The sequence below is a fragment of the Ambystoma mexicanum genome, chromosome 5p (genome assembly GCF_040938575.1).
Source record: "Ambystoma mexicanum isolate Mex_15411 chromosome 5p, UKY_AmexF1_1, whole genome shotgun sequence".
Classification (NCBI taxonomy): Eukaryota; Metazoa; Chordata; class Amphibia; order Caudata; family Ambystomatidae; genus Ambystoma; species Ambystoma mexicanum.
This window is the reverse complement of record NC_090930.1, coordinates 365,017,962-365,041,815: the sequence shown is the minus strand read 5'-3', so window position 1 is coordinate 365,041,815 and position 23,854 is coordinate 365,017,962.

The following is a 23,854-nucleotide window of genomic DNA, read 5'->3' as shown; positions in this document are numbered from 1 at the left end:
TTTTGTTTGCTATGCGTAGGAAATCATGTAAATATGTCCATGCATATTCTGCACAACATATTGTCACAGTCCAAGTTGGTGGTCCAAGGTTAATTATCATATAGCATACATCTCTGTGACGTCGGAACCAGTATTCTTTTGTACCACGCATGTTTGCTAAAGGATTTGTAATGCTTGACTGTAAAACCTCATCTTTTTCTTTCACATTTTGTAGTAATTGTGTATCTGACATATTTTGAAAATTGCTACCTGATTTCAATGTGTGTGCAATTCCGTAGCAAAGAGTTGCTAGTTTACTTTCAAAGAGAAGGTGGAATATGTATTCCACCTTTTGTCTGAATCTGGGGTCTTCAGAATACATTTGTGAAGAGCAGCAGTCTGATGCTGTTATTTGTGTTGGTCTATCATCATACCTTCCTCCTTTTCCTTTAGGAAAGAGTAGAGGAAAGGCACTTGCTTCTATACTTTTTTCCCATATACTGATTGAAGATCCCTTGGCTTGATGCAGTGTGTCATCTAAGGTGTCTTTAGAGCATAAAGGGTGAATTGTATAATGGTCTAAAATATTGGATTCTGCTGCAGGATCTAGAAGTTGAAATTGACCAGTTTCTGATGAGTCTTGAATTATTTCAGTGGTTTCCCTCAGGTTTTCTTCAATATTAATTCTTTGTCGTATTCATTGTTGTCTTTTAGATATTGCAGGGCTTGTCTAACTTTAAGTAAGTCCACGAGTTGTTGCCAAATTATTTTGTCTTTTATAGATAGGCCATTTACTAAGATAATTAAAGACTGATGTATTGGACGTTGCACTCCCTGAGTGTGTACATTTTCTTTGAGATTGAATAGCAAATAAACTACTTTGCCACAAATGCCTTTCAGTAATTCAGAGGGAGGTAGTTTTGCTGTTTTTGGGTGAAGGTGTTTTATTGCTTGAAATGGGTGCACTGTTTGAATTATGATGCTTTCATACAAGTTAAGTTGTTGTAGGGGTTTTGGTAGTGGGAATAATTCCAAGTTATTTGTGATAGCACGTTAAGTTGTTTGGTTGTTGTCACGTTTTGCAGTGCAGTAACTACAAAGTATTCAGGGGTCAGTAATTTTGTATTTGTTTTCTGCTGTAAGAATGAGAGCTAATTGGAACCACTTGGAATCTTCATTGTCTTCTATTTTGCACATTATGTCTACAGTTTTTTATTCTTATAAAAAGTCCTGCAGCAACACACACACATGGTTTGGTACTTCAGCAGAGGTACTTTTGAACTTTAGTATTTCTTTTTTGTATGCGTGTAGTTGAAGGTTGACATTTGTAAAGTTGTTGGTAGTCTGTTCTGAAGCAATTGTATTTTGTAAGTGGCTTTCACTTGCAAAATATTTTCTCTGGATATGCTCTATTTCTTCAAGTAGTTCTATGGCTGTGCCATGTATAAGAATGTTATTTAAATTGGCTAGTGCTAAAGCAGGACTTTTGGCATAGCACAGTTTATGAACCAGATTTCTAATAGTTGTATGGTGTGTTGATATCATTTTGATACGTTGGAAGGTGCTTTTGCAAATAGGTCCAGAAATGCAAGCTAATGAATGTCCTTGTAGTCCTGTGTATTTGCGCAATGGACAGGAGTACATACTTTCTAATAGTTTTATTGTCAGTTTTTCTTTGCCTTTCACATATTGATTGAGTAACTGGCGTAAATATTTGAAAGATTTTTTGGCTATGTTACACATTGATGTGCACGGCCATTTGTCTACTGGACGCATTGGTTCAGTGGAATGGAAAGTTGAGACTAAGGGGCCGATTCATGGAACAAACGTGCGCCGAAAATCCCAGCGCAAGTAGGCGCAAGGAGGCACAAGCGGGAGAAAGCAAGCGCACGCGCATGCATGTGATTCAAGGAAGACGCTGTGCTACTTTCCCACTGGTTGTGCGCCAAATCCGTGCATGGGGCACGCTGGCACACACGTCTCCAAACAGCGTGCGGTAAGCTCACAGCGAAAGCGCACATAGCGCAGCGCACATAACAAAAGTGGGCGGAAGAGTGGGGGTAACACGCGGAATGGGGAATAACGCGTGGAAAAGAAGGCGTAACTGGGGAGGTACTGCAGGGAACTACATGGAACGCCCACATGCACGCGAACAATCCGTATTCATGGATTCGAATACGGTAAACCTGCGCACGGCAAAAGACGCGCACAGGCATCAACGCGTCCGCCACACGAAGGCAGGCGGAAGCGTCCCCGGGCATAAAAGTGCGCGCAAACAACAAGCACATACATACAGTTAAGATGAATGCCACATTTGTCGCAGCATTGATCGTGGGACACCGCAGGAGGAGGAGAATAGCCAGGGCACTCATTTTTTCACCACGGACAAGCCTTTTTGGGATGTCTGACGACCAGGTCTATGGCAGGTATAGGTTTCCACCCCATATCATCCTAGACCTGGTCTGGGAGTGGGAAGATGACCTAACATCCCCCACCCTCTGCTCCCAAGCATTGAGCCCTTGGAGGTGCTCAATGTCCTGCATTTTCTGGCCACAGGGTCTTTTCAGCGGACTACTGCCATAGTGGGGGGGGGGGTCTCACAGGCCACGCAGTCACGCTGCCTACACCAGGTATTGGCAATCATGACAGCGCGCCCCTCAGTCCGCAGGCACATATACATGCCCAGGACACCTGCAGAAAGGCAGGCCGTTGTCCAGGGCTTTTACAGGGTGGCACACTTCCCCAAAGTGCTCGGTGCCATAGATTGCACCCATGTGGCCCTACGTCCACCTAGGGCCACTGAGCACATCTACCGAAACCGCAAGCACTGGCATTCCATCAATGTACAGGTGGTATGCGATGCAAAGGGAATCATCACCTCTGTCTATGCAAACTACCCTGGCTCCACCCATGACAGTTTCATATACAGAATGTCCGCCCTGAGGAGGGCCCTGGAAGCTGGGCAGCATGGCGACACATGGCTCCTAGGTGAGTACACATGCCCGTGCACATGCATGCATGTCACACACACACACAAATACACAAACCCCAATAATCACAACCATTATCACCTCTCCAGGGGACAGTGCCTACCCTCTGAGCAACCACATGATGACGCCAATCCGGAACCCCACCACACCACCCCAGGTAAGATACACGCAGCCCATATTGCAACCAGGGCCACAGTGGAGCGCACATTCGGAGTGCTCAAGGCACGCTTCCGCTTCCTTGACCGCTCTGGCGAGCAGCTACCCTATGCACCCCCAGTAGTGTGCAGGATCATTGTGGTAGCTTGTGTCCTGCACAATGTTGCAACACGGCAGGGCGGTATGGGTGCCCCCACATCCCCAACCACAGGCACAGGCGCTGCCCATGGGAGGGGATAGGGCACGTGTCGAGGAAGCCCGGACCCAGCTTGTGGCCAGATTTTTCACCTAAACTCCCAACCCCGCGGAGTGCATACAGGCCTGGCACATACCAGGTGACAATCGATGATGACAAAGAGACAGTCAACTGTCACAACCTTACCACCCTGAGAATGTTGCCACGGAAGAGCTACATTGTGTGCATCCCTAGCTACTAAAACACAAGCAATCCTGTGTGACCAAAAGGCACACATGCAAGGTGTGAATCACACAGACCTGTAAAACAGGACATGACTATCACTGGTATGTCACTCAAACCCTCCAAAACCACAACATGACATGGCAAGCAATAGCCATACACCAACAAAGTACCAAAAAGGTACACATTGCCATGTGAAAAATGTAAATGGACATCAGACAATGATGCCTGACATGGAATCAGATGAAATGACTGACAAACAACCTGCCACCAAAAATGTCATACCCAAATGCATTCCAAAAGTTGTATTTTAAACATAACAATGAATGCCTGTCCACATGCACAATGTGCATTGCAAAATCAACACGGCAGCTACTGTGTGCCATGTCCACCTCCTGCAACACACTGCTCAGCGCACAGCACAGTGAATAGCCATTGTGTGTGATGCACACCCTGAGCATCACATCTAAGCGACAAACTACATATAAAAACCAAAATAGGCATGTACAGGATCCACAAATGGTCATAGAAGATGTGCTGCAGGGACACAGTGGGCACCAGAATGCTAACAGAGTGTACACGTGGACATGGAAGGGTGGTTGTACATGTAGTGGATCATAGTGCGAGTGTGTGGGTCAGTAGGGGCATGCACTCAACATATGCATGTGAAATCAAGTGACCATCAGTGTCCTCTACACATCACATGTGAACATTCACCATGTGTATACCCCAGCATGTCAAATCACAACTATCCCCTCACACCTGAAAGGTAAACACAACACATGAACAGGCATTGATCAGCAGAATACATTATGTAAATAGGAAAGCACAATTACAATTTCAGGGTGCCCATCACACTGCAGGGCAAGGCAACTATCAACAACAAAACACCCCCCCTCCCTCACAAATCACCACGACCCACTGAACAACTGCATCTGGGTTATTCATCCGACATCCTTGAATTCCACCTGGCCACAAGATCACCCTTCCATTTTGTCACCATCTCCCACCTTGTGTGTAAAAGGTTGCCAGCACCCTCAGAGTCCACCTAGATTTGCAAAAGCACAAAATCCAACAGAACTCAAAGCAGGACAACAGAAGCCAAGCAAATAGCCTGCAGGCAGTAAAACAAACCAGAACAGCCTCCAGTAGATGACTTGAAGTAGCAGTATGCCACAAAGGCCAAGTACTACCACAATGATGTTAACAACCAAGGTAGCACAGTAAAACAATGTCACAACAGGATCTGAACCATGTGTGGCACATAACATAGAATGATGCACCACAAACAGATGTCTACTGTCACAGCTCCCGTGTATAGGCACAGGAGTGGCACGAAACAACCACCCCCACCGTGGTCAGGGTGCCTGCAAGGTCTAACTCACACAGGCCTCTGAGACCCTGGTGGGGAAGGAGGGTCAGGGATATGCAGTCGGGACAGGCATTGGCATATTGGATAACTGGAACGAGGGCCAGGAGAGGGGAGTAGGATTGACACGGGAAAGTAGGGAATGCACCAAAATGTAGTACACACATTAACACATACACAATTAGATAAAACTTGTTCACATGCACATAGCACCAAATTACTCAAATGTAAGTCAAAGAGAAACTTATCTCTGGGGTGAGTGCTGGCCTCCTGCCTGCGCACTCTCAGGTCCGGTAACAGGTGCATTTCAATGCTGCAAAGAGAGCCACAGTTAATAATCTGTGTGTGCCCAAAACACACAAACACACCACCAAATATGCCCCAAAGTAACAAAATACACTACAAACAGACAAACTTGTGTGGATGCTTCATACCCATACGTAACATTACCCCTCTGATGGTTCATACACAGTCAATGCAGTAAGTCAGGCACCGGTGGGTGCGTGGCAAATGGAACACCAATGTGTCACGATTCACACAACATGCAATGTTCCCTGTGTAAGCAGACAGACACATATAGCAAGGTCTGACTTCAGAACAAGTCCTGTACCACCATGACCAAAATAAAGTAGCCAGTGCATGTATCAATTTCTACTTGGAAATGAAATGCACTGCAGCCAAGTCTGTCCCTTGCTGTCTGTCCCTGTGAGCTGCTTCATTCTATGTCTCGGAACGCTACATGGCTAATACAAGTGCCTCAATGGACCATGGTGGACCGGAGAGGGTATGTGCCACTGCCCCTGAAGGTGCCCCAGACAACTTTCACATCAACTAGGCATCAGTCCACTAACACATCTGAGCTGTATTGTGCGCTTCTACACCAATATTTGTCCAAGTTCACCGTCAGTGCTGCTACTAAGCATGCATGTTAAACTGGCCAGGTGGAAGGTTTGCTGTGTTGTGAACCCACTGTGCTGCTCACCTTGCCTGGAGTCCCTTGAAACACGTCATCGATTTTCGTATGTATGATCGCAATCCCTGTGCCTCTGCTTGCGCACACATGCGCATGTCGGCAGCACTAAACGTGTTCTGATTCCAGACGTCCAATGGCCCATGTTTGCTGGCAAAGGTGGTCTTGAGGCTCATCCCCCTGCAGAAAGTGCATGAAACACATGATTAATGCTTAATATTCATCTGTGTGTGTCTCTTCAGGCATTACATGACTGGACCATGTCAGAGACGTACATCAGAAATCACACCATCAGTCTGTCTTTCACACCAACAGTGTGGAACACACTATCTACAGCATGATTTGCAACAAGCACATGTTCATTAAAAATAAGAAACATACTACACAATGGATAGCAATGAATGTACACATGAATCATTAAACACCCCATCTAGCAAAAGAAGAACAGTGGACAATTACACCCCATTCATCCCCACAAGGGGTGTTAACACAAGTTCCACAGCAGCAGACATGCCACAGATATGACAGTTCATTGCCCTTGTGTAATAGGCTGTTACACCGAACCATCCTTGCGAGCCCATGGATAAGGGAAGCAGAAGTGGCATATGTGAGTCAAGGACCCCAAGCAGCAAACACATACATAAGACAAGCTTGAAGGGCCCAGCTGGAACAGACAGTGGATGGTTTCAAAAGCCACAAAGCACCACACCGTCACATGAAAGCACAATAGACTAGCATTTTTAAACTATATTAACTAATTACACTAACTATGAAAAACCTACTTTACCTATTTAAACTAACTATCAAACAGAAACTTAACTAACTAAACTAAAAGAAAAATAAAAAATTGCCACATACGACCCGGGGGGGGGGAGGCACCCAGGAGGGGGGAGGTACAGGGTGCTGCTCAACACCCACATGCGATGATGCTGAGGAAAAAAAAAACCTCCATGGGCTCAACGCCTGCACAGCCCGACCTATGTGGGAGATAGATTGTCATCCGAGTCTGGCTCTTCCTGTAAAGGAGGACGTGGCACAGGAGCATGACCATGCCTAGCCGCAGCTTGCCCCTCGTCGGCAGCAGGTCTGCCGGACGGGTGAGCCTGGTTCTGTGTGGTGATGACATGTAGGTCTGCATGCAGAACCTCCCGTGATACACGTGCTTCCTCTTGCAAGGTAGCACATGTAACACGGAGTTCCTCCTGCAAGGCCTGACTTGACAAGCGCTGCACCTCCCGGCAAGCATGTAGCTCAGCCGAGATGGTACGCTCAAGCTGTGCAAACCTCTCCTCTGCCCGCTCCCTCTGGGACATCATAAGGACACCCAGAGTGGATCTGAGGGAAGCATACTCCGCCCTCAGGGCCTCCATGTGTGCCTCTGCGTGAGCAGCAATTGCTTCACACAGAGACAACATTTCAGCCTGGCGTGCCGTGTCTGAGGCCGCCATGCCCAGCCTGAGCGAGCGGGCCGTGGACCGTGCCGCCTGCTGCTGGAGAAGCACCTGCCTAGCAGGGGGGAGCACAGATAGGGCCACACGCTCCATGCTCTCAGCGATGTTCTCCATTGCTGCCCCCTGGTGTTCAGAATTGGCAGTCATGTCTTGCTCCCACTCAGCATACAGCAGTTGCACGCGGCGACCGCGTTGCTGGGCTTGACCCCTGTGGGACACAAGGACTTGGTGTCCGCATTGTGTTGGCACCGCCCGCGGATGCACGACTACATGCCCCCGTTGATGTGATGTCCCAGGCACATCAGTGACTGGTGTTGAGGGTGACCCTGCGTCCCAATCCACCACGGGCAGAGGTTCCAAGGCTGTCTGTCCCCTCAGTGCAGGTGTCACGGACAGAGGAGTGTCCACATCAGAATCACTCACCCCTGACATATGGACCTGATGCTCATCCACCTCGACATGGTCGTCATAGTGTTCATCAGGGCTGGACTCATAGGCAGCCAGAGACAAGATGGACTGTAGCACTTGGTGGTTTTTGTGGCCTACCACCCCACGACCCCACTTGTGCTGGGTTGATGTAGTGATAACAATCCTGTGCCTGGCATGACAACACCATCTTCCGGCTCCATTGCGTCATCACCTAAAAAATAGAGAGGAAAAAGGTCACTACACATGTTAGAAGCACACTACACACACACACCGGCACCAAACACATCAGGCAGACATGTGACACACAAAGTAGAACCTGGCATGCATGCTGGGTAAACTTGAAATTGCTTCTGTGATTAGACCTGTGGAAAGTTGGCAGTTTGCACTGAAGTGGGTCTATGCAGTGCAGCAAATATGTATGCTACTCACTATCTACATGTACAAGGACTTCATGGTGTGTGTCAGAAAATGTGAAGGCAGTGCAAGGTCAACTTCAGGCATCACGTGCAATGTGTATTCAATGGGTAGCATATCTACAAGCAAACCACCCCTCCCGCCAAGTGCAAAAGAAGGGATGCCTAGCATGGTATCAAAAGGCTGACCATAGACCTGTGTATTGACAGACAGTGTTCACCAACATCAACAGCATCATGTGAGTCAAGTGACAACACAGCAAATGATGATGGGACAGTAAGCAGGACACATGATGAAACCTCTGGAGTACACCCACGTGTGAAGAAGACACTACACCAGTTGGACAGAGTCATTGGCCATTAAACAGGCTGAGGCCTGTGACCCACACAGATTGTCAGACCCTAAACATGTGTGCAACGCAGTACTGAGCCACAGTTGACATGGGAAGGCAGATGAAATGCCATGCAATTTGGGTCATCATGGACTTGTGTAACAGTGATCATCCAGTCATGGACACATATGGGCATGCGTGAAATGCACATGGAGAATGAATGGGCACTCATGTCCCTGAAGGGCATCTGACCTCTGCACAGTCCAAGTGAGACACCCTGCATCAAGTACTAAGGATGTACCTCAATGGATATGTCTGGCAGATTGGCTGCTGGATGTTAAAATGTACACAGGAGGCATGACCAGGGAAGTAACCAAGGGCAATATTGTAGCAGACCAGTGCTAAGATTGAATTGGGGTGCAGAGCCGGGTGTTGAGGGGCAAGGGAGCATGCCTACATTGGCTACCCCCTTGCAGGCAGAGGACACATGCACTTCAGTCATGCTATGCATAGTTCTTGGGCTGAGAGGAAGGTCACCCCACGCTACATGCAGAAGTGCCAGTGAGCTGGTACATGGACCGGAGGGGCATACTGGTAACCAGCATGTGACTAGGGTGCAAAAGTAGTGATGTGGCCATTCCCCGTCTGCTCCACATGTCCACCATCCAGCAGAGTAGACATGCGTCAGGGAAGCATTGCATTACTCGCACATCATAACCATGTACATGTGACATGTAGTGGCAGTCATGCACAACACATCACACAAGTAAAACACACACGTCCTCGACAAACACGCATCAACACTCACTGGACTGGGCATCAATGTCCGGCATCTCTCCCACTCCTTCAACCAATTCAGATGGTATGAACTCTGCAACGAGTGACTCATGCGGAGTGAGGTCTTCCACCTCCGGTGCAGGCCCACTGCCAGTCACCAGAGTCAAGTTGTACTTTGAGGCACGCTTAGACTTAGCGCTGCGTTTGAGGTCATTCCAACGCTTTTTGCACTCTTGCGCCGTGTGCACCTCACGGCCGAATGCACTCACATGTTCCACAATTTGCTTCCAGTGGGTATCACGGTGGGCAGCCGTAGTCTGACAATTAGCACCCACTAGCATGTCACGGCTGTGTTTCCGCACGTAGCCCACGAGGAAGTCCAGTTCCTGTTTGCAGAAAGGCTTCTTCCTCGACGTGCAGGAGGTCGTGGCTGTGTGTGGGGTCCCAGCCTGTGCTGCTGGTGCAACCTTCCTCCTCTTGGATTGTGGCGCAGACCCTGGCTGGCTGATGCTGCCCTGATCAGTATGGCCAGTGGGTTCGGTGGATTGAGCAAAGGGAGTGGCAGGTGGAGGGACGACCAAAGGCCTGACTTGTGTCAGTGGCAGCTGGGTGCCCTCTAATGGACCCTGCGCAGCAACATCCACTGTGGCAGGGTCATTGACTGCAACTGTCCTGGTTGGCAGACTCAAAACCGGGATGTTGTTGGGTGCATCTGCCCCTGCACTTGCCAACACCCAGCTGTTCGGGGCAGCAGATGACATAACTGCCCCAGGGACACGTGTCTTGGTCAGGGCAGCCCTGCGTGATCCTATGGTTTCCCTCTTGGCCTGTTGGAAATCTTCCAAGGGCTCTTCAATCACCAACGCAGCCTGCGCTGGCAGACCCTGAGCCTGGGTGGTGGTGTCCACAGCTGCACCTGCAGCTACCACTACCCTTGGACCTGTGGCAGTCTATAAAACAGACTGCCAGGTCACACAGGTCCCAGTGCCAGATGCAGAAGCTGCATCTCCCGGAACCACAGGGGGTGGTGGCATGACTGCACCGACACATGGCACAACATCGGGCTCAAGTGGCATGCCCCTGCCTCTTCCCCCTCTGCAGCCACCCTGGACACCCTGGAGTCCCCCGACTCCCTGGTCACCCCGGCCACATCCCTGACCACGCCCGCCACGAGGAGTACGCCCAGCTGAGGCGCCCCTCACCTTTGGTGGCCTCCCAACCATGGCACAGATGGAGTAATGCCGGCACAGATGGAGTAGTGCCAATGGGAGGTGTACACCACAATTGACCTGGGCAATTGGGGTGAAGGGGGTGGGATGCAAGATGTTAACAGCCCCCCTGCACCTGCAAGGCTGTATGTGACCCCGGTGATGTAGTGACGGGTCACGCTATGCTCAGAAACCCTAAAACTGCAGTAAAACATGCACGCAACCCTGCAGCCTACGTGCGTGGAATCAACCTCCCGCAGTACGCGGTGGCACCCAGTAACACGAAAAACGCATACGCGTGGGACACGCAGGCTACTATGACCTCGAAAACGGGTGCGATACACAGGGGCACCCGCAGTGGGAAACATAGCGTGCGCGACTCACCGTCTGACTAGTGCGATGCAGAAAAACACGCGTAGCCAATACCCCCGCCAAAAGAAGAGATGCGTCCTCGATCGCTGTGAAGATGTGATGGCACGTGAAACAACACGAAGCAGCTACACACGTTGGTCTCCACGAAAGGCACGTACAGCGAACTGCTGGTCCCGCTCACCTTTAACCCGTGCTGAGGGAAACACCCGCACGCATCACGTCACTTACGCGCGTAGGCCCTTACCTCGGATTACATGCATTCACATGCGGACGTGCAGTTTTTTCACGCGCGCTGAACCACTATGCCCATGTCACGAGGGAAATTCCCGTGCGCGTAACGTCAGAGAAGCGCATACGCTCTAAGGGCCTTTGGTCCAATGAAAACGCGTACGTGTGCTGACGCGCTTACGCGCTAAGGGCCTTTCCTCCAATTACACGCTGACGTGCAATTTTTTCACGTGCCAAATCACTCCGTATCATGTCTTGCTCCCACTCAGCATACAGCAGTTGCACGCGGCGACCGCGTTGCTGGGCTTGACCCCTGTGGGACACAAGGACTTGGTGTCCGCATTGTGTTGGCACCGCCCGCGGATGCACGACTACATGCCCCCGTTGATGTGATGTCCCAGGCACATCAGTGACTGGTGTTGAGGGTGACCCTGCGTCCCAATCCACCACGGGCAGAGGTTCCAAGGCTGTCTGTCCCCTCAGTGCAGGTGTCACGGACAGAGGAGTGTCCACATCAGAATCACTCACCCCTGACATATGGACCTGATGCTCATCCACCTCGACATGGTCGTCATAGTGTTCATCAGGGCTGGACTCATAGGCAGCCAGAGACAAGATGGACTGTAGCACTTGGTGGTTTTTGTGGCCTACCACCCCACGACCCCACTTGTGCTGGGTTGATGTAGTGATAACAATCCTGTGCCTGGCATGACAACACCATCTTCCGGCTCCATTGCGTCATCACCTAAAAAATAGAGAGGAAAAAGGTCACTACACATGTTAGAAGCACACTACACACACACACCGGCACCAAACACATCAGGCAGACATGTGACACACAAAGTAGAACCTGGCATGCATGCTGGGTAAACTTGAAATTGCTTCTGTGATTAGACCTGTGGAAAGTTGGCAGTTTGCACTGAAGTGGGTCTATGCAGTGCAGCAAATATGTATGCTACTCACTATCTACATGTACAAGGACTTCATGGTGTGTGTCAGAAAATGTGAAGGCAGTGCAAGGTCAACTTCAGGCATCACGTGCAATGTGTATTCAATGGGTAGCATATCTACAAGCAAACCACCCCTCCCGCCAAGTGCAAAAGAAGGGATGCCTAGCATGGTATCAAAAGGCTGACCATAGACCTGTGTATTGACAGACAGTGTTCACCAACATCAACAGCATCATGTGAGTCAAGTGACAACACAGCAAATGATGATGGGACAGTAAGCAGGACACATGATGAAACCTCTGGAGTACACCCACGTGTGAAGAAGACACTACACCAGTTGGACAGAGTCATTGGCCATTAAACAGGCTGAGGCCTGTGACCCACACAGATTGTCAGACCCTAAACATGTGTGCAACGCAGTACTGAGCCACAGTTGACATGGGAAGGCAGATGAAATGCCATGCAATTTGGGTCATCATGGACTTGTGTAACAGTGATCATCCAGTCATGGACACATATGGGCATGCGTGAAATGCACATGGAGAATGAATGGGCACTCATGTCCCTGAAGGGCATCTGACCTCTGCACAGTCCAAGTGAGACACCCTGCATCAAGTACTAAGGATGTACCTCAATGGATATGTCTGGCAGATTGGCTGCTGGATGTTAAAATGTACACAGGAGGCATGACCAGGGAAGTAACCAAGGGCAATATTGTAGCAGACCAGTGCTAAGATTGAATTGGGGTGCAGAGCAGGGTGTTGAGGGGCAAGGGAGCATGCCTACATTGGCTACCCCCTTGCAGGCAGAGGACACATGCACTTCAGTCATGCTATGCATAGTTCTTGGGCTGAGAGGAAGGTCACCCCACGCTACATGCAGAAGTGCCAGTGAGCTGGTACATGGACCGGAGGGGCATACTGGTAACCAGCATGTGACTAGGGTGCAAAAGTAGTGATGTGGCCATTCCCCGTCTGCTCCACATGTCCACCATCCAGCAGAGTAGACATGCGTCAGGGAAGCATTGCATTACTCGCACATCATAACCATGTACATGTGACATGTAGTGGCAGTCATGCACAACACATCACACAAGTAAAACACACACGTCCTCGACAAACACGCATCAACACTCACTGGACTGGGCATCAATGTCCGGCATCTCTCCCACTCCTTCAACCAATTCAGATGGTATGAACTCTGCAACGAGTGACTCATGCGGAGTGAGGTCTTCCACCTCCGGTGCAGGCCCACTGCCAGTCACCAGAGTCAAGTTGTACTTTGAGGCACGCTTAGACTTAGCGCTGCGTTTGAGGTCATTCCAACGCTTTTTGCACTCTTGCGCCGTGTGCACCTCACGGCCGAATGCACTCACATGTTCCACAATTTGCTTCCAGTGGGTATCACGGTGGGCAGCCGTAGTCTGACAATTAGCACCCACTAGCATGTCACGGCTGTGTTTCCGCACGTAGCCCACGAGGAAGTCCAGTTCCTGTTTGCAGAAAGGCTTCTTCCTCGACGTGCAGGAGGTCGTGGCTGTGTGTGGGGTCCCAGCCTGTGCTGCTGGTGCAACCTTCCTCCTCTTGGATTGTGGCGCAGACCCTGGCTGGCTGATGCTGCCCTGATCAGTATGGCCAGTGGGTTCGGTGGATTGAGCAAAGGGAGTGGCAGGTGGAGGGACGACCAAAGGCCTGACTTGTGTCAGTGGCAGCTGGGTGCCCTCTAATGGACCCTGCGCAGCAACATCCACTGTGGCAGGGTCATTGACTGCAACTGTCCTGGTTGGCAGACTCAAAACCGGGATGTTGTTGGGTGCATCTGCCCCTGCACTTGCCAACACCCAGCTGTTCGGGGCAGCAGATGAAATAACTGCCCCAGGGACACGTGTCTTGGTCAGGGCAGCCCTGCGTGATCCTATGGTTTCCCTCTTGGCCTGTTGGAAATCTTCCAAGGGCTCTTCAATCACCAACGCAGCCTGCGCTGGCAGACCCTGAGCCTGGGTGGTGGTGTCCACAGCTGCACCTGCAGCTACCACTACCCTTGGACCTGTGGCAGTCTATAAAACAGACTGCCAGGTCACACAGGTCCCAGTGCCAGATGCAGAAGCTGCATCTCCCGGAACCACAGGGGGTGGTGGCATGACTGCACCGACACATGGCACAACATCGGGCTCAAGTGGCATGCCCCTGCCTCTTCCCCCTCTGCAGCCACCCTGGACACCCTGGAGTCCCCCGACTCCCTGGTCACCCCGGCCACATCCCTGATCACGCCCGCCACGAGGAGTACGCCCAGCTGAGGCGCCCCTCACCTTTGGTGGCCTCCCAACCATGGCACAGATGGAGTAATGCCGGCACAGATGGAGTAGTGCCAATGGGAGGTGTACACCACAATTGACCTGGGCAATTGGGGTGAAGGGGGTGGGATGCAAGATGTTAACAGCCCCCCTGCACCTGCAAGGCTGTATGTGACCCCGGTGATGTAGTGACGGGTCACGCTATGCTCAGAAACCCTAAAACTGCAGTAAAACATGCACGCAACCCTGCAGCCTACGTGCGTGGAATCAACCTCCCGCAGTACGCGGTGGCACCCAGTAACACGAAAAACGCATACGCGTGGGACACGCAGGCTACTATGACCTCGAAAACGGGTGCGATACACAGGGGCACCCGCAGTGGGAAACATAGCGTGCGCGACTCACCGTCTGACTAGTGCGATGCAGAAAAACACGCGTAGCCAATACCCCCACCAAAAGAAGAGATGCGTCCTCGATCGCTGTGAAGATGTGATGGCACGTGAAACAACACGAAGCAGCTACACACGTTGGTCTCCACGAAAGGCACGTACAGCGAACTGCTGGTCCCGCTCACCTTTAACCCGTGCTGAGGGAAACACCCGCACGCATCACGTCACTTACGCGCGTAGGCCCTTACCTCGGATTACATGCATTCACATGCGGACGTGCAGTTTTTTCACGCGCGCTGAACCACTATGCCCATGTCACGAGGGAAATTCCCGTGCGCGTAACGTCAGAGAAGCGCATACGCTCTAAGGGCCTTTGGTCCAATGAAAACGCGTACGTGTGCTGACGCGCTTACGCGCTAAGGGCCTTTCCTCCAATTACACGCTGACGTGCAATTTTTTCACGTGCCAAATCACTCCGTATCAAGCTGAAACACACGGAAGACCACGCTCCTGCCCAGAAGGGTGAATTACTGCCCCCCAATCTGCTGCTGCCTGCTGCCTGCTGCCCACATGCCCTGCCATTTGCTGCCTGCACGTCAGCCAGGGGTGCAGTTGCTGTGACCACCCCTGCTGGAACTGAAGACTCCCGACTGGGATTCCATCGCTCCACAGCCCAGCCCCAGGACCCAGTTGCCCACCCACTCCTGCCTCTGCGGTTGCCATGTCCAGCACAACACCATCTGGCAGCACTGGCAACCCCCAGCCAGAGAGGCAGAGGGCCACCAGCTTCAGTGCCAGGGAAGTTGGTGTCCTGGTGGAGCAATTCCTGGGGCAGTATGATGCCCTCTTTGGAAGTTTGCGCGCCGACAATGAAGGACGGACCAGGATCTGGATGGACATCGTGACTGCCATCAACGCGGAGGGGGTGGCAGTCCGCGACTTACATCATGTCAAGAAGCGCTGGGAGGACTTCAGGTCCAGGACCCTCAACAAGGTCCGGCGCCTCACGAAGGCAGCGGATGCCGAGGGGCGCCGGGGCCAGCTGTCGGACCACCAAATGAGGGTCCTGGAACGCATATGCCCAGCGCTCTACGTCCAGATCCTTGAGAGGCAGACCCGTCTGGAGTCGAGCGGTAAGTGTACATGCAGAGTTATTGGACGCTGTGCGTGTCGTGGTTTGCCAGTAGTGTGCAGGTTGCACATGTGTTTTTGTAGGGGCATGTAGGGATGTGTATGAACATGGGCGTGAGGCTGCCACATGTATGTCCTCTCATGTGTGAGACACATTGATGGTGTATGTGTTGGTAAGCATGCTGGACAAATGCAGGTGTGGGAGCACACATGTTTGAATTTCTGTGTATGTACATTGGCATGGTTGTGGCATGGATGGTGGTTCCTAATGCATGTATCTGCACTGTGTACATGTGCATGTGTGTGTATTTGACAAGTGTGCAACTGTGATGCAACATGAATGCATGTGACACTGATATGTAGAAGGCTGAATGGCAGATCTGACATGTATGCAGATCTCATCACTGCAACAGTTGGAGGAGATGTAGACATGCATTTAAGTGTGGTGGCGTGTGTGCATGTCTACTGCACTCCCTGTGTTTCATGTGATGTCTGGCTCACCTTTGGATGCTCATGCTGTTGTATGTTTATGGATGGTGCTGGCTGTTGTGATATGGATGTGGAATTGCTCATGTGTGTGAGTTGAAATTACATGTGTGTTGGGGATTGTGATGCCATGTCTGAAGTTTGACACTGCCACTCATGTGCAACTGTCATGTGTGTATCAGTCCATTGTACAGTGTCCTGATGCCTGTGTCCTATCTCTCCCTTTCTGCAGCGTCAACTGATGAAGAGGGCGGAGAGGGTGCTGGGGAGCACAGCGGCAGGGATCGCACCGCCAGCCGGAGACGCAAGGCCCGGCTCCCCTCCCAGGTTGTCATCTCGTCAGGGAGTGAGGAGTCTGGTGCTGCGTCCCAGGCCGCAGCTGCCGAGGGTAGGTCCAAGAGGCAGAGGTCAGAGTTGGACTCCTCGGCAGCAGAAGGGGCAGCTGAGACCCCACAGAGTCCGACGGAGGAAGATGGCACAGAGTCCTCCAGGTTGGTGGGGAGTTTGGTGGAGGAGGAGGCCATGCCAGGGACAGACACGGGGTCTGGAGGTGGAGATTCCACTGGTGCTAGTGGTGCAGTGCAGGGGCAGGGACAGGAGGCAGCACAGGCCACCGCAGAGGTGCCTGTGTGTAATCCTGTACCCGATCCTGTGACTGCATCATCCTGCACCAGCAGGGATGCCTACGTCCAGACCCGTTTTCAGGGAGGGGATCCGCTTACAACAACTGGCCTTCCTCTCCCTGCGGACGTGGCTATCCGGGACCGGGTTGAGCCTGTCCTGAGTGGGATGGCGTTGCGTCAACAGGGCATGTGAGGTGACCTGCAGTGTTTTCGTGAGGACACTGCACGTCATCTCGAATGCCTCGTTGACCGCGTTGACCTACTGGGACGGGTCACCAGGGCCGGATTCCTCCGTTTGCGGGACCTTGTTCCGACCCCCTCCTCACCTGAACTCCCTATGCACCAGTCGTCCTCCATGCCATCTTCCCACCCATGTATCACCTGGGTACCCTGTGGAGCTGCCTCTGACCCTGCGGCCAGGCTGGTGGAGGACACATCCCTGCCACAGTCGGGAGTCGGACGTCCAGCAGGGGTGGCCACCTCAACAACTGCACCCCAGCCAGAGGAGGATGTGAAGGCAGCAAGAGCCAGGGCACAGGCAGAGGCACAGCAGCAGCAGCAACAAGGTGGGAGCCATGATGGCTCGGGGCCTTCAACATCAGAGGGGCAGGCATCGGCCAGAGGGCAGGAGGACCCAGGACTGGAAGTGTCTTCCATGTGGCAGCGGTTAGGCCATGCTATAGATGTGGAGCGGCAGCGGGCAGAAGAGGCACGGCTCATAATGGTCAGGGTGGAGAACTCCATCCGTAGGGCTCTAAGGCGGGCCAAGTGCCTCGAGGCAATTTGCAGGGTCCTGGAGGTCCACATGTCATCGTCCCTGCGAACCCTCTGGGCCATGGAAGAGGACCGCCTCCAGGAAATCCAGCAGGAATTCGATGATGCCCTGGCCCGGGAAATCGGGAAGTGGGCCGTCGGACTAGCCCGCTGCCATTGTAAATAGTTTTTAGAGTTAGGTTTCCTTTTCCTTTTCCTTTTATTTGTGGTCAATGGACAATGCCACACACATTTGTATATAGTTTTATTTTTATGTAGTTTCTTAGGTAGGTTTCATTTGTTTGGTTGGGCTCATGGACCCTTTACATAGTTGGCCAATGGATTGATTTGATTTATTTTTTGGATTTTGCACATGGATTCATGGATTTTTCTTTTGGACTATGGGTTGTGAATAGTTTGATCATGGATTAATTAGAATATTTTTTTTCATCATGGACATGGAGTAATGGATTGTTTTTTGGAACAATGTATTGTAAATAGCTGGACTATGGAATAATTTGAATATTTTTTTCATTATGAACATGAAGCAATGGATTTTTTTTTTACCTTTCCTTTGGATTTGCATTGGTGGAGGGAGAGTTTGGACTGTTTTTCTTTCAAATTTGTTTGTATTGGTTATAATTTTCATTTACTCATCTTTTGCACATGCTTTTCATTTCATGTTTGCTATTTTTGTATGATTTCATTTCATTTATTTATTTTTGTACATAATACATATTCATATTTTATTTCCATGAGTGGGATTCGCTCATTGGGTTGATGCATGTGAAAATGTGTGTTTACACAATCAATGCCAACCAGTGTATCTGTGTGACGGACATGTGTTGATGTACATAGTTGACTTTTGGTTTGTGTCTTGAGATAGGCATGTCAGTGTGGGGTGGATTGGGAAATCATTGTGTCTCAAGAATGGGGTGGCGTGATGTGGTTTTTTGGTGTAGAAGTGGCCCATGTTTGTGCTTCTTTATTTTGTGTAGGGGGGACATGAGTGGGGGCCTGCTGGCAGGTGCCCCTCACTGCTGGGGGACGGGGGTGCAGGGGGACATGAACGGGGGCCTGCTGGCAGGTGCCTGTCACTGCTGGGTGGTGTGGGTCCAGGGGGACATGAGTGGGACATGAGTGGGGGCCTGCTGGCAGGTACCCCTCACTGCGGGGGGTTGGAGGTGCAGGGGGACATGAGTGGGGGCCTGCTGGCAGGTGCCCCTCTCTGCTGGGGAGTGGGGGTGCAGGGGGACACGAGTGGGGGAAGGCTGGCAGGAGCCTGTCACTGCTGGGGGGTGGGGGTGCAGGGGGACATGAGTGGGACATGAGTGGGGGCCTGCTGGCAGGTGCCCCTCACTGCTGGGGGGGTGGGGGTGCAGGGGGACATGAGTGGGGCCTGCTGGCAGGTGCCTCTCACTGCTGGGGGGTGAGGGTGCAAGGGGACATGAGTGGGGCCTGCTGGCAGGTGCCCCTCACTGCTGGGGGGTGAGAGTGCAGGGGGACATGAGTTGGTGATCACTAGTGGAAGGTGACATGTGCGCTGGCTGGGGGGCATGCTCAGGGGTGCAGGGTAGTCCCCTGTGTTGTGGGTTGCCTGTGGGGGTTGTGGATGGGGTGGAGGGCACACCTGGGAGGACCCACACTGCCAATTCACGTGTGGGACTCCCCGTGCACCCCACTAGATACACGTACCCGCTCTGTCAGCGAAATCGCGTGTGAAAGTTCCTGCGAACCCCAGTAATACACGTACCCCACTCGCACAGGCCCTTTCGTGTGTGAAACTTCCCGCGAACCCCAGTAATACACGTACCCCACTCGCACAGGGCCAATCATGTGTGAAACTTCCCGCGAACCCCAGTAATACACGTACCCCACTCGCACAGGGCCAAACGCGTGTGAAACTTCCCGCAAACCCCAGTAATACACATACCCCACTCGCACAGGGCCAATCGCGTGTGAAACTTCCCACGAACCCCAGTAATACATGTACCCCACTCGCACAGGGCCAATCGCGTGTGAAACTTCCCGCGAAACCCAGTAATACACGTACCCCACTCGCACAGGGCCAAACGTGTGTGAAACTTCCCACAAACCCCAGTAATACACGTACCCGACTCGCACAGGCCCTTTCACGTGTGAAACTTCCCACGAACGCCAGTAATACACATACCCCACTCGCACAGGGCCAATCGTGTGTGAAACTTCCCGCGAACCCCAGTAATACACGTACCCCACTCGAACAGGGCCAATCACGTGTGAAACTTCCCGCAAACTCCAGTAATACATGTACCCCACTCGCACAGGGCCAATCGCGTGTGAAACTTCCTGCGAACCCCAGTAATACACGTACCCCACTCGCACAGGGCCAATCTCGTGTGAAACTTCCCGCGAAACCCAGTAATACACGTACCCCACTCGCACAGGGCCAAACGTGTGTGAAACTTCCCACAAACCCCAGTAATACACGTACCCGACTCGCACAGGCCCTTTCACGTGTGAAACTTCCCACGAACGCCAGTAATACACATACCCCACTCGCACAGGGCCAATCGTGTGTGAAACTTCCCGCGAACCCCAGTAATACACGTACCCCACTCGAACAGGGCCAATCACGTGTGAAACTTCCCGCAAACTCCAGTAATACATGTACCCCACTCGCACAGGGCCAATCGCGTGTGAAACTTCCTGCGAACCCCAGTAATACACGTACCCCACTCGCACAGGGCCAATCGCGTGTGAAACTTCCCGCGAACCCCAGTAATACATTTACCCCACTCGGACAGGGCCAATCGCGTGTGAAACTTCCCGCGAACCCCTGTAATACACATACCCCACTCGCACAGGGCCAATTTCGTGTGAAACTTCCCGCGAACCCCAGTGATACATGTACCCCACTCGCACAGGCCCTTTCGTGTGTGAAACTTCCCGTGAACCCCAGTAATACACGTACCCCGCTTGCTGTGTGCTGTGTGGCGGCCATGTATACTGGTACAGGGTTAGCGCAGCCCTTTGCGCTGAATTGGGGATTTTGATGGCTTTTCCCTACTAGAGGGGCGTTCTTGGGGGCGTAACTGGCGCTGCTGCAGGGTCGCTGCGCCACTGTGCACCATGGCTGGATTTGGTAGCTAAAATCCATGAATACGCTGTGCGCGGAAATGGATTTTAGCGCACGCGGCTGGCACAGAGATTCGCACGCGCACACTGTGCACCAGCCGCGTGCGCCACTTGTGCGCTAAATTCTATGAATTACCCCCTAAGTCTTCTGGGGATATTTTTGTCAGCAGAATTTCTTGTTCCATAATGGTATTCAGTTTTTCATAGCCTCGTCCACTGCTATGTATGGCAATTGGGTTTATTTGCTTTTGTTTGTATGCTTCTTCATTGAAATATGGTTCTGTGCTGGTGGTGTGAGTCCATTCACCTCCACAGATGTTTGCAAAGTTATGTTTGTTGATATTCCGTTTATTGAGAAGTCTTTTTTGTAATTTAGTACTTAGTTTTGTTAGTGGTTTCATTCTGTTTAAAACTAAAATAAATAATTTCCTTTTGAGAAGTATTGCACTGTCTATGAGAGCTTCTAGGATTAATTTTCTATGGTAGGTTTTAAGGGTTGTGAATGATTTCTCCCCTGTTTTTTATGATGTTCTAAAGACTGTGGCGGAACGTTTTTTTTGTAAAATAATTTTTTTGATATGCTTACTTGTGGCTACTTTGAGATTTATTGGTGCAATGTTAGCACTAGTGGTAGTTGAAGTCCTGTTAATCACTTTCTGTTTTGTTTTGCATTTTAAAAGAGGAGGCAACGTTTGTTTACAGGAAGCGGTTTTTGTTTCGCTTACTGACTGTATTGGATGTTTTATTTTGCTAGTGGTGGATGCTTACTTTAGACACTTATTTTGATTTTGTCTACTTTTGCGTTGCCTTCTATAGAGTTGATTTTTGATAGGCATTCTTTGGGGTCTGTTGGAGAAAAAAAGAAAGTGTGGGTTGGGATGTTGTGCAATGTGCGTGTGCTTTGTGCATGAGTGTCTGAGTGTGATGATAAGCATGTATGTAGAGGTGGGTGATTGTGTAATGGGCTGTTACTTCAGGTTGGGAAGGCTATTCTCATATTTGTGGGTTACTATACTGGTGTTCAGATGACAATACAAAGTATGCAGCTGCTGAGGGGTAAGCAGTAATACTGAATCTAATGCTGAAGGGTTAATACAATTGTTTCTTCTTCAATACTAGAATTCTATAGTGTGTGAGTAACAGTTAGAACATTATGGCAGTATTGACTTACATTTTAGGATGGAAAAAGTAGGTTTCTTCTGGGTTCTGGTTCGTACTTTAGACACTGCCTGTTTTCAGAAGAGTGGTCTTCACTGCAATTGTGAAAGAAAGAACTTAGTAAATATTTGTGTTAATAGCACTGTTCATGTAGACATGATTTTTTTGCAGTAGCAGTGCATTCTGTATATTTTACATAGAATCTGTCAGTTGAACGTGCTTTAGAAATTATTACAATAGTAAGCACACAGATCACACTTGGCTTTTTAAGGCGGTTTTATTGGATGTTAGGAGACAGGAGAAATAACTATGCTTTTCTTGCTATTTATACAGGGTAAATGGCAGGAACTGTTAGGAAAAGCATGCAATGTATGTATTTGTGAAGGTGTGGGAAATAAAGTAGCAGGATTTGATGGGTTCAGCAGATTATTACTCTCCAGGATAGTTGTAGGGAAGAAGGTTGAATTAAGAAAACCTGGAAAAGTGGCATTGGGACAAAGCACGTTTACCTGACTGCAGGTGATTAGCAAACTACTGGGTGATACTGTGGTGCTTGGCGATGGGAGAGTCTGAAATAAAGTAAGGGTTGCAATGAAGGGTGTGGGGCTTGCGTTGCAGCCTGAAGGGAAGGGGGGAGATGTTGTATGTGTTGGTTTACTACATTGTTCGTACATAGTTGTACATGATGTGATAGACATGACTGCACCTGTGTATAGTTGAATGCTGTGGTAAATTCTAAAACGGAATGGGCAACCAGCTGGAATGAGAGAGCTGTGAGGATTGGAAGAATAGTTGTATATGCAGTGGTGTTGTTTCAGCTGGGAGCCTTTTTAAAGTCATTTTATAACACACTACAAAGCCTTCTCCCACAATTATACTGTTATTTTGCACATCTTTTAACATAAAACACCAGTTTGTTGGATAGGTGTGTGTGTTGTGTCTGATTACTATCAGAATAATTTTGAGAGGAAGTTCAAATGGTAGATTGTGTAAAATATCCATATTGTATAGAAAGGTATGTACATTCTGTGCACTATAATGCATTAAATGCTATTATAGTTGAAATGTGGATAAATAGGTGGCAGTGGTTACACAAATGAGAGAATGAATGAAGAGAATAACAGTTTGCACATTACAGTTAGTAATGTAGATAAATATAAATTTGGAGAGCAGACAGCTTTGGAAGTGACACTTGATCATATCAGATATGAAGAATGACAGTAAGCTTGTCTTACAGGTTATAAATAGCTCTCAACTCACCCGCTTTTGGCAGGTGTTACCCACCTTGCATGCAGCTGAATAACCCACCAAGCCCCTCATACGCTCATTCACTTCTATGGCCTCTCACCCGCCAAAAAGAAAATCGGTTATTTTCACCCGCCTTCGCGACACAAAAGGTTGGGAGCTATGGGTTATACAGGGTAAGTGGCAGTTACCCAGTTTATATGCATTTATACAAGAGCTGTACATGTACTGTGCAGAAAATATTTGTACCTGTAGTTTGTGTTCATTCATGTGGGTGTGGATGAATCTGGAAGCAGAAATCTCGGAGAGTTTTGCAGTAGTTGTTGATGTACGTGCTTTTCAATCACAGCCCATTTGTGATGAGAGTGATCAACAGTACATCTAAAAAGCTGAACTGTGATGACAGAGTTAGATGTAGAGTTCTTTGATGTGATTGGTAGATTTTTGTGTGACTGCTTAACAGTAGCCAATGAGGGAATGGTGCAGAAAGTGAAGCGGAAAGGGTAGAAGGCCTGCCCAGTGTTACTTATGTGCTCCGCGGACACTGTGGTTGTTCGAGGACAGGGCGTGCCATATCCGGGCCTATTGAGTATGAAATGGGAGTGTATTTTGGGGAT